Genomic DNA, 8,944 nt, shown 5'->3' with positions numbered 1-8,944 from the left:
CAGAACCACAGTCCAACACTCAAACTCCACGCTGGCTCTCTTCTTTTCTAATGCCCATTTGTTGCTCTTACTGTACAGTATGAACCTTCAGGTTGACTCTGGATTAAGGTGACTCTGTCACAGGGGTTTGTGGGCAACCTTTTTTCTGAAGCAGTTTTCCATTGCCTTCCTCTGAGTCAGAGAGTATGTGATATGCCCAACTTGCATGATATATTTATTTTATGCTTTTCAGTATTGCTGTTTTGTGGATTTGGGACTTTGTTATATTTTACTCCATGGCCAACACTGCTACCCCTGTATGTATTCAACCAGTGAGTTTCCACAGCTGAGCAGGGAATCAAACCCTGCTCTTATGTACTCCAACCTCCAAACCATTCCACTCTGCTGGCTATCTAGCTCAGTGATTCCCAAACTTTGATCCTCCAGGTCTTTTTGACTTTGCCTCCCAGAAGATCCAGCCAGCTTGGCCAACAGTCAGGAGTTCTGGGAGCTGAAGTCCAAAATATCTGGAAGACCTACGTTTAGGAAACACTGCTCTAGCTGATCATTATAATAACTTAATAGTGGAAGTAGTGGGATTTTTCCCCTCATCCCTTCAAATCCCTTTTCCTTTTGTGTTATGCCATTTAGATTGTAATCTTAATTGTAGGGATTGTTTATACTTATTTCTGTATGCTGTTTTAAGAGAATTAAAAAAATAAAAATACATACGAAAATGCTTCAGATTCAGATAGACAGATAGATGCACACTCATAGATGCACACTCATTTTCCAGTGCATAGCACAAGTGTCACCATCCATGCATAAAACAGAAACAGGCACGAGGGACCTAAGGTTTGCAGAACTACACCATTAAAAAATCTTTAGGGAAAATATCTTACTGCAGCTAGGGGTGGGAGGACTCAGAATAGCCCATACCATACACCATTTTGTTGTTATATTTTTTCAAGACAATTCTGGTCTAATCTACATTGCAGAAATAATGCAGTCTGACACTGCTTAAACTGCCATGGCTCAGTGTTATGGAATTCTGGGATTGGTTGTTTTGTCAAATATTTAGTCTTAATAAATAATAATAAATAAATAAAACTTTTATTTATATCCCGCTTTTCTGTGACAAGACAATCAAAGCGGCTTACAACACGTTAAAATCCACATTTACAAATTTATGTTCCAAATAGCCTTCTCTATCAGACAGCAAAGTGCCACAACAAACTGCAAATCCAAGAATTCTATAGGGAGGGAATGCCAAGCTTACTCTGAATAAGTTGCCATGGCACCTGAAGCAAAGTCAAACTGCATTATTTTGGCAGTGCAGATTAGACTCCTGAATAATGGCTTATTGATTTACAGAAAAGAAAGAAAGCAAGGCCATTCCATCAGCTTAGCTAAGATACCACCATGTTTTGGCTCATTCCTTTGTTGAACTACTACTTTTGTTGCACTTACATTTCAAATCAACACTGACTTAAACGTACCACAGTGTTTTCTTGACAATATTTATTCAGAGTAGTCTTGTTGTTGATGTTGGTGTTGTGCCTTCAAATAGTTTCCAACTTATGGCAAACCTAAGATGAATCCATAATGGGGTTTTCTTGGCAAGTTCCTTCAGAGGGGAGTTGTCATGGCCATCCTCTGGAGCTGAGAGAGTGTGACTTGCCCAAGGTCACCCAGTGGCTTTCTGTGGCCAAGCGAGGATTTCACCCTGTCCTTCCAGAGTTATTGTCCAACACTCAAACTACTCTGTCATGCTTCAACATGCTTACTAGTCACTAGTAGCCAGTGTCTACTAGAAGGAGATGGGGGCAGATAAATGGTTGGGAGGGGAACCCAATGGATAACCTGGAAGATGACATGGCTGTCTGAAATCCTGATCAGAAATAGTTTACACCAATGGTATTCAATCTCTTGTCCTGCAGCTGCTTGGGACTTCAACTCTCAGAATTCTTTTTTTATTAATCTTTATTTCAATTAATCGTACATCAAATTAACACACTGACAAAATCAATATGGGTTTGATGATATTTTTACATATGGATAAGATGAGTTTGACTGATAGGAGGAGTATGTTTATAGGGAGTATATGAGATGTTGGATGATAAATTTGTTTTGTTACGTTCTTCTTTTATTATTTTTCTGGTTTGTTTATGAGTTGGTTTGATGTATGTCAATTACGTCAACTCCCAGAATTCTTGATCAGGGCACATGCTGCCCGAGAGCTTCTGGGAGGTGAAGTTCCAAAATACCTGCAGGACCAAAGATTGAGAACCACTGGTGTACAATATAACTTTTTTCAACTCCCACTTAATCAATTATTAGTAGTATTATTGATATTATTAATATTGCCAAAGAAACCCGTATGATAGGCTTCCCTTAGGCTCGTCATAGGTTGGAAATGACTTGAAGGCACACGATAACAACAGCTATTACAGTATTGTGAATCTCTTTAGCAGTTACACTTCTGGCAATGAACACAGGGCAACTGTGTGAAACTCCTATACTGTACTCCGAATAAATCAAAACAGGACCCTCTGGATCATCTCCAAGTTAGCACCCCTGCAGTGACTCTTGTGGCACAAGACACTCTTGTTCTCTCTTTTTACAGTGGACCAATTAGTTTAAACTGGCTAATTCTCACAGAATCATGGAGTTGAAAGAGACCATAAGGGCCATCCAGTTCAACTCCCTGCCGTGCAAGAATATACAAAGCACCAACAAGAGATGGCCATCCAGTCTCTATTTCAAAGCCTCTAAAGAAGGAGACTCCACCAGGCTTGAGCAGCTTTTAAAGTCAAGAAGTTCTTCCTAATTCCTAATGAATGTCTTTTCCTGTAGTTTGAATCTTATAGTGCAAGTCCCAAAGCATTCAAGAAACAAGCCTCTAAAACATGTTTGACTTGATCACTGGCTTATTTGCATCAGAAATCGGGCTTTTCTCACAATTGGTCCAAGTAACAATCTGGCTCCATCAGATCTGGGCCAATTCTGCAGGCCCCATGTTGACTCTGATACAATGACTTTCCCATGACAGTCCTGCTGTGTTTTGTTGTTGTTGTTGTTGTTGTGTGCCTTAAAGCGTTTCTGACTTATGGTGATCCTAAGGTGAACCTATGAAAGCCAGCATGGTGTAGTGGTTTGACTAGGACTCTGGAGACCAGGGTTCAAATCCCAGCTCAGCCATATAAACCCACTGAAAGCCTTCAACTTCCCACTGGATGACTTTGGGCAAGTCATATTCTTTCAGCCTCAGAGGAAGAAACCTGCCAAGAAAAACCCACAATAGTTTTGCCTCAGGGTCACCATAAGTCAGAAATGAGTTGGAAGTACACAACAACAAAGTGAACCTATCACAGAGTTTTCTTGGCAAGATTTGTTTAGAGGAGGTTTGCTAGTGCCTTCTCCTGAAGCTGAGAGTGTGTCTCACCCAGTGGTTTTCATGGCCAAGCTGGGAATCAAACCCTGGTCTACAGAGTCATCATCCAACATTCAAACTGCTACGCCACACGCCATCCTCCTGCTGTTTTTCGTGGGGCTTATTCCCCTATAAGTAAGCAAAGGGTTGCAATCCAGGGTAATTAAGGGTATAATTTTATGTACAACTTGCTTGGCAGTAAATCTCATTGTCCTGAGCTTTCTAATTATCTCCATTATGGATGAATGCCAGCCATTCACTTATATGGGAGGGGGAAAGTGCATGTTCAAGGACACCAACATGAAACTTAGTCCTCTCAAGTAACTAACCTGTTGCATCAGTCTCAAATGCTGACTGGTCCAGCCTCCTCTGAGTCTGGGAGAAGTGCAGTGGGCCTTTGAAAACAGAGATGTGCTCTGCACACTTCCACACACCATCAAGCCAATGGGAAACATAATTTATTTATTTTAGTAGTTACATTTATATTCCACCTTTCTTCCAGTGAACTGACTTTCGGTGGCAAAAGGTCCTTGTCTGATTTTGTTTTTGTTTGTTTTTTCTCCTGTGCCAAAATAGCTTTGGGTACTACATGCACTTTGACTTGGAGGGATGGGTGCATGGCATCATTTGCTACTCTTCCTCAGGTAGGAAGAAGTCTTGGGGTGGCCCTAACACCCACTGCTTTTGGGCTTCCTGCAGATTTCTCAAAGGTACAAAATAAGTTGATTGGTGGATTCTGGAAGTCATAGTTCTAAACAAAACAAAACATAACCTTTCCATTCTCTGCCTCTTATCACTCTTGAAGCTGAGTCATTACAGGACAAAGTATTTACAAAAATCAAAGGATGACAAATCTACAGTGATTTCATGTCTGCACTCATTACATATGATGTATTTTGTTGTTTGCCGCTGTGTGCCTTCAGTCTGTTTGTGACTTATGGCGACCCTAAGGTGAACCCTTCATGGGGTTCTCTTTGCACGTTTCTTCAGAGGGGGGTTGCCATGACCATCCTCTGAGGCTGAGAGAGTGTGACTTGCCAAGATCACCCAGTGGGTTTACATGGCCAGGCATAAATTCGGACCCTGGCCTCCAGAGTCTGGATCTGGATTTCCTGCATGGCAGAGGGTTGGACTGGATGGCCCTTGCAGTCTCTTCCAACTCTATGATTCTATGAGAGTCATAGTCCAACACTCAAACCACTACACCATGCTGACTCTCCCATACTGCTAAGGCTCAAATCAGAATCACTGGATCAATGGGATTTATCTAAGTGCTATCAATTGATTCATTAAGCCTACTTTAGTTAGGACTAGCAAACAGGTCGTCTCATCAATAAATACCAAAGTCAGAATCATCTGTGCCATTCCATTTTCTCTATACCGATCGCCACATTAAAGATGGATTGATTCAATGCAGGAAGCCACAGCCTTGAGTCTGCAAGACCGGAGCGGGATTGTTAATAACCAGGGCTCATAAGGGTCTCTCATTCACAGGGCTGCCATAAATCGAAGCAGATGTGATGTCAAATAACAACAAGCAAGCAACTGGGCTCCGATCTAATGCTGCCGCTAGCAGTAACAAGAATGCATAACTGTCTATGGCGTATTTCCTAAGTGTTCCAATTGCTTCCGTTACTTAATCTCCATAATCAATCTTACAGAAATTCTGTCCAGAAGGCTAGCCTCAGTCTTACTACCCTTTCAATACAAAATATTAATTTTTAAATTTAAGTGCATGGTTGATCTCTAAAAACATATAAATAAATGCCAGCAGATGATTTGCTGTTGTTCTTGTTAAATCAGCCTATCCAGTGCACTTGTTCAGAGCCACTCCACATTCCCGGCACATATGCAGGAAGCACAAAAGCGCACAGGCCACCTGCCTTTCTTTCGGAACAGCTGGCGTCATCCCTGAAAAATGGGAAGCCAAGAGCGACAACGTTGCACACGCTGGGGTCTCAGGCGCCTCCTGCCTGGGATACCTCATCCAGGCAAAAAGAAAATCCAGATTCAAAGGAAAGGGAATTATTATTATCCAATGGGTCAGACGTGATCTCACTTTTTACCAGGTTCTTCACAATGTGGGCAAAACAAGCTCCCAATTTACTCCCAGTCCTGAGTACAGTGGAGGCCTTGGTATCCACTGGGGTTTGATTCCAGGACCCCCATGGATATCAAAATCTGTGGATGCTCAACTCAGATCAAATACAGTGGCATAGCAAAATGGTGTCCCTTATATAAAACCGCACAATCAAGATTTGCTTTTTGGAATTTATATCTTTTTTGGAATATTTTTAACCAGCGGAGGCTTGAATCCATGGATTAAAAAAATCTATAGATATGGAGGGTCAACTGTATTTAGGGGCCAACATAGCCTAAAGGCACCAAACCCCATCTGATTGTGGAAGCTAAGTAGGGTCAGCCCTGGTTAGTACTTGAATGGGAGATTGCCCACAAATACCAGGTGCTGTAGGTTACATTTCAAGGGAGGGAACTGGAAAAACCAACTCTGAGTATCCCTTCCCTATCAGGACTCAAATCTCCCTTAGCCGGGAAAACCCACTGGGTGACAGCTTGGGCAAGTCACACTCTCTCAGACTCAAGGAGGCATGGCTTTCTGAAGAAACTGCCCCCCCCCAAAAAAAAAAAGCCCATGATAGGTTCACCTTAAGGTTGTCATAAGCTGGAAATGACTTGAAGGAAAACAACACATACACACACAGGAAAACTCTATGAGGTTCATGGGGGTCACTCCTATTTTGGAGGTTTTTAAACAGAGTCTGGATAGCCATCTCCTGGTAATGCTTTGATTGTGAGTTCCTGCATGGTGGGGGGGTTGGACTGGATGGCCCTTGAGGTCTCTTCCAACTCTAGGATTCTGTTCTATTATTCTAAGGTGCGTTACAGACCGCCGGATTGCGGCGGTCTGGCTCCGCCTCCGCTTGCAGTGTCCGGGAGCCGCAGCGGCCAAACCGCGCGGCTCCCGGACGCTCCGAGGAAGGAGAGTGATTCCTGGGCCCCAGAAGAGACGCCGCAAGGCAGTAGTCGCGCACTCGCGGCATCACTTCCAGGGCACGATGTGCGGACACACAGCGTCCACTACGTCAATATGGCGGCGGCCGTGTGGAACGGCCGCCACCATTTGTCACGGACTCTGTCTGTGATAGGGTTAGGGGCATCTGGAAGAGACGCCTCTTTTTCAAACTGACGGTCTGTAACCCACCTAGGAAACTTAAAAGGCAGATACGCACAGATAGAAGGTGATATGGCACTTGAACCTCACCTAAACAGTTTTGTCCCTTATGCAATGTGTTTGTTTGTTTGTTTGTGTGTGTGTGCTGTAGTGGTTTGAGTGCTGGACTATGACTCTGAAGTTGGGCAAACCTCCTCTGATCATGCCAAGAAAACCCCATGATAGGTTTGCCATAAATTGGAAATGACTTGAAGGCACACAACACACACATATGCTTTCAAGTCACCTGTTGACTGGTGGCGGCCCCATGGATTTCCTAGGGTTCTCTTAGGCAAGGAATATTCAGAGGTGGTTTTGTCAGTACCTTCCTCTCATATATAGTCTAAAGCACCATGATATTCGCCAGTGGCTCGCCATCCAAGTCCCAACCAGAACTGACCCTGCTTAGCTTCCAAGTTCAGATAGGATCTGGTGCCTTTAGGTTCTTTTCCTTTATTGCAGAAAGAGACGCAACTGTGCGGCATTCCTCACAATGCTTGAGATATGACCAAAACCCTGCAGGGAAAGTACTCCATGTACAAAACAGTACACAGTATGTCTGTACAAAATAAGTACAGTACGTAGCACAGATGTCTCCACACTAAATACGCTTTTGCTGTATCTCCTTGCAGAAAACTCAACACTCCATTATTATTATTATTATTATTTATTCCAGAGAAGAAACCCCTCTAAAAAAGCAAAGAGAGACAGGACTGAACAACCACACCAAACATACACATAGAGATACCATGTCATGTCATATGCAGAACAACATGAAAGGGGACAGGGAGACTGCAGGCTGATTTCCACAGGAAAGGGCTTAATAAGGCAGAGAGGGAAAGGCACTCTGCCCATGGTCAGGGGTACTCTCATCTTCAATACCACTTCATGTTTTTCCAAGACGAAACAGGGCACTGAAGGATTCATTTGCTAAACACTGGTATGCCCCATGTCAAGGAAAAGTCCTACTTTGCTTCTAATAATAATAATAATAATAATAATAATAATAATAATTTTATTTATATCCCGCCTCTCCCAAAAGAATCAAGGCGGGTTACAACATAAAAATACACCATAAAATAAAAAATAAAAACCTTAAAATTAACCTAATTGGGGGGGGGGGGGGGTTTCCACTGGCTCCTTAAGTCCAAAAATCTACTTCTGTACTGGAAGCCAAGGAGCAGGTGGCTTTGGCTCTAAGCCCAGGCAAGATCAGGTACTCAGGGTGCACCTACACTGTAGAAATAATGCAGTTTGATCCCGCTTTAACTGCCAGGGCTCCATCTTACAGAACCCTGAGATGTGTAGTTTTGTGGGGCACCAGCCCTCTTTGTATAAAGGCTTTGTAAATCTACATGCCCCAGGAAATATATTCAGGGCCAGCTGCCTTGATCATAAAGTACAAAAACTGGATTTGGGGTGTTAATGGTCCTTTGGAAACCCCAGGATCCCATAGGATAGAGCCTACAGCACTTAAAGTGGGGTGAAACTGGATTATTTCTACAATGCAGATACACATCTGTGTGTGTGTGTGTGTGTGTGTGTGTTTCCCTCCTGCTTTTCCCCAACAAGACCTACATCAAATGACAAACACTTCGCCCCAGTTGAAGGTGACACAAACAAGGCGATTACCTTTCCTGGGGCGTCCTTCTCTGCTGGAAAGGAGACAAGGAATCCACTCCGAATGGCAAGGCAGAGAATCCACTCCAAGATCGGGGGCGATCGCTGGGTTTGTAATCCAGTCCGGGAAGTCAGGCCAAGGGGATCGGGTGCAAGAGGATCCTCTGAGTAAGAGAAACCTCAACCAGGAGTGAATCCGGTTCCTTTCTTGCAACATACGAAAGAGTAGCCTCTGAAGTTGCCAAGCCAGTTCTTCCTGGTCTATCTCCTCCAGCCTTTGCAGCCCTTGCTCCCACCACCGACCTTGCCAGCCCTTTGGGGCGGAGACTCTGGTCCCACTGGCCCCCCTCCTCTCTCTCTTTCTTCCTTTCTTCCTTTCTCTCCTTCTCTTCCTTATTCCTTCTTTCTTCTCTGGTTGCAACTCTCTCCCTCCTCCCTCTTCTCCTTTCCTCGCCTCCCTTTGGCTTTCAATCCTTCTCCCTGCCTCCCTGAAATTAAACCCACGCCTTTTTTTGGCTCAGCTGTTGGCAGGCACTGGCGCTCAGGATCACAGGAGCCTAGAATTGGAGGAGACCCCAAGGGCCATCCAGTCCAACCCCCTTCTGCCATGCAGGAACTCAGCATCAAAGTATCCCCGTGACAGATGGCCATCCAGCCTCCAAAGAAAAAGACCCCACCTC

General features: G+C 43.9%; 1 protein-coding gene across 3 annotated transcripts in view; it reads right to left on the bottom strand.

The window, feature by feature from the left end:
- DDR1 (discoidin domain receptor tyrosine kinase 1) overlaps positions 1-8,694 on the bottom strand; it is a 76,867-nt gene extending 68,173 nt beyond the window's left edge. The window contains exon 1 of one of the 3 annotated variants that reach the window (XM_042451000.1): positions 8,277-8,694. The gene's annotated coding sequence lies outside the window, so the exon portion shown is untranslated. The remainder of the gene's footprint in view (positions 1-8,276) is intronic. The other 2 variants (XM_042451002.1, XM_042451003.1) reach the window with 2 other exon arrangements.
- Between the last annotated feature and the right edge of the window lie 250 nt (positions 8,695-8,944).

This window comes from Sceloporus undulatus, chromosome 2, assembly GCF_019175285.1.
Source record: "Sceloporus undulatus isolate JIND9_A2432 ecotype Alabama chromosome 2, SceUnd_v1.1, whole genome shotgun sequence".
In the NCBI taxonomy this organism is placed as follows: Eukaryota; Metazoa; Chordata; class Lepidosauria; order Squamata; family Phrynosomatidae; genus Sceloporus; species Sceloporus undulatus.
Note: the sequence above shows the minus strand (reverse complement) of the source record. Positions and strands in the feature narration are given on the sequence as shown.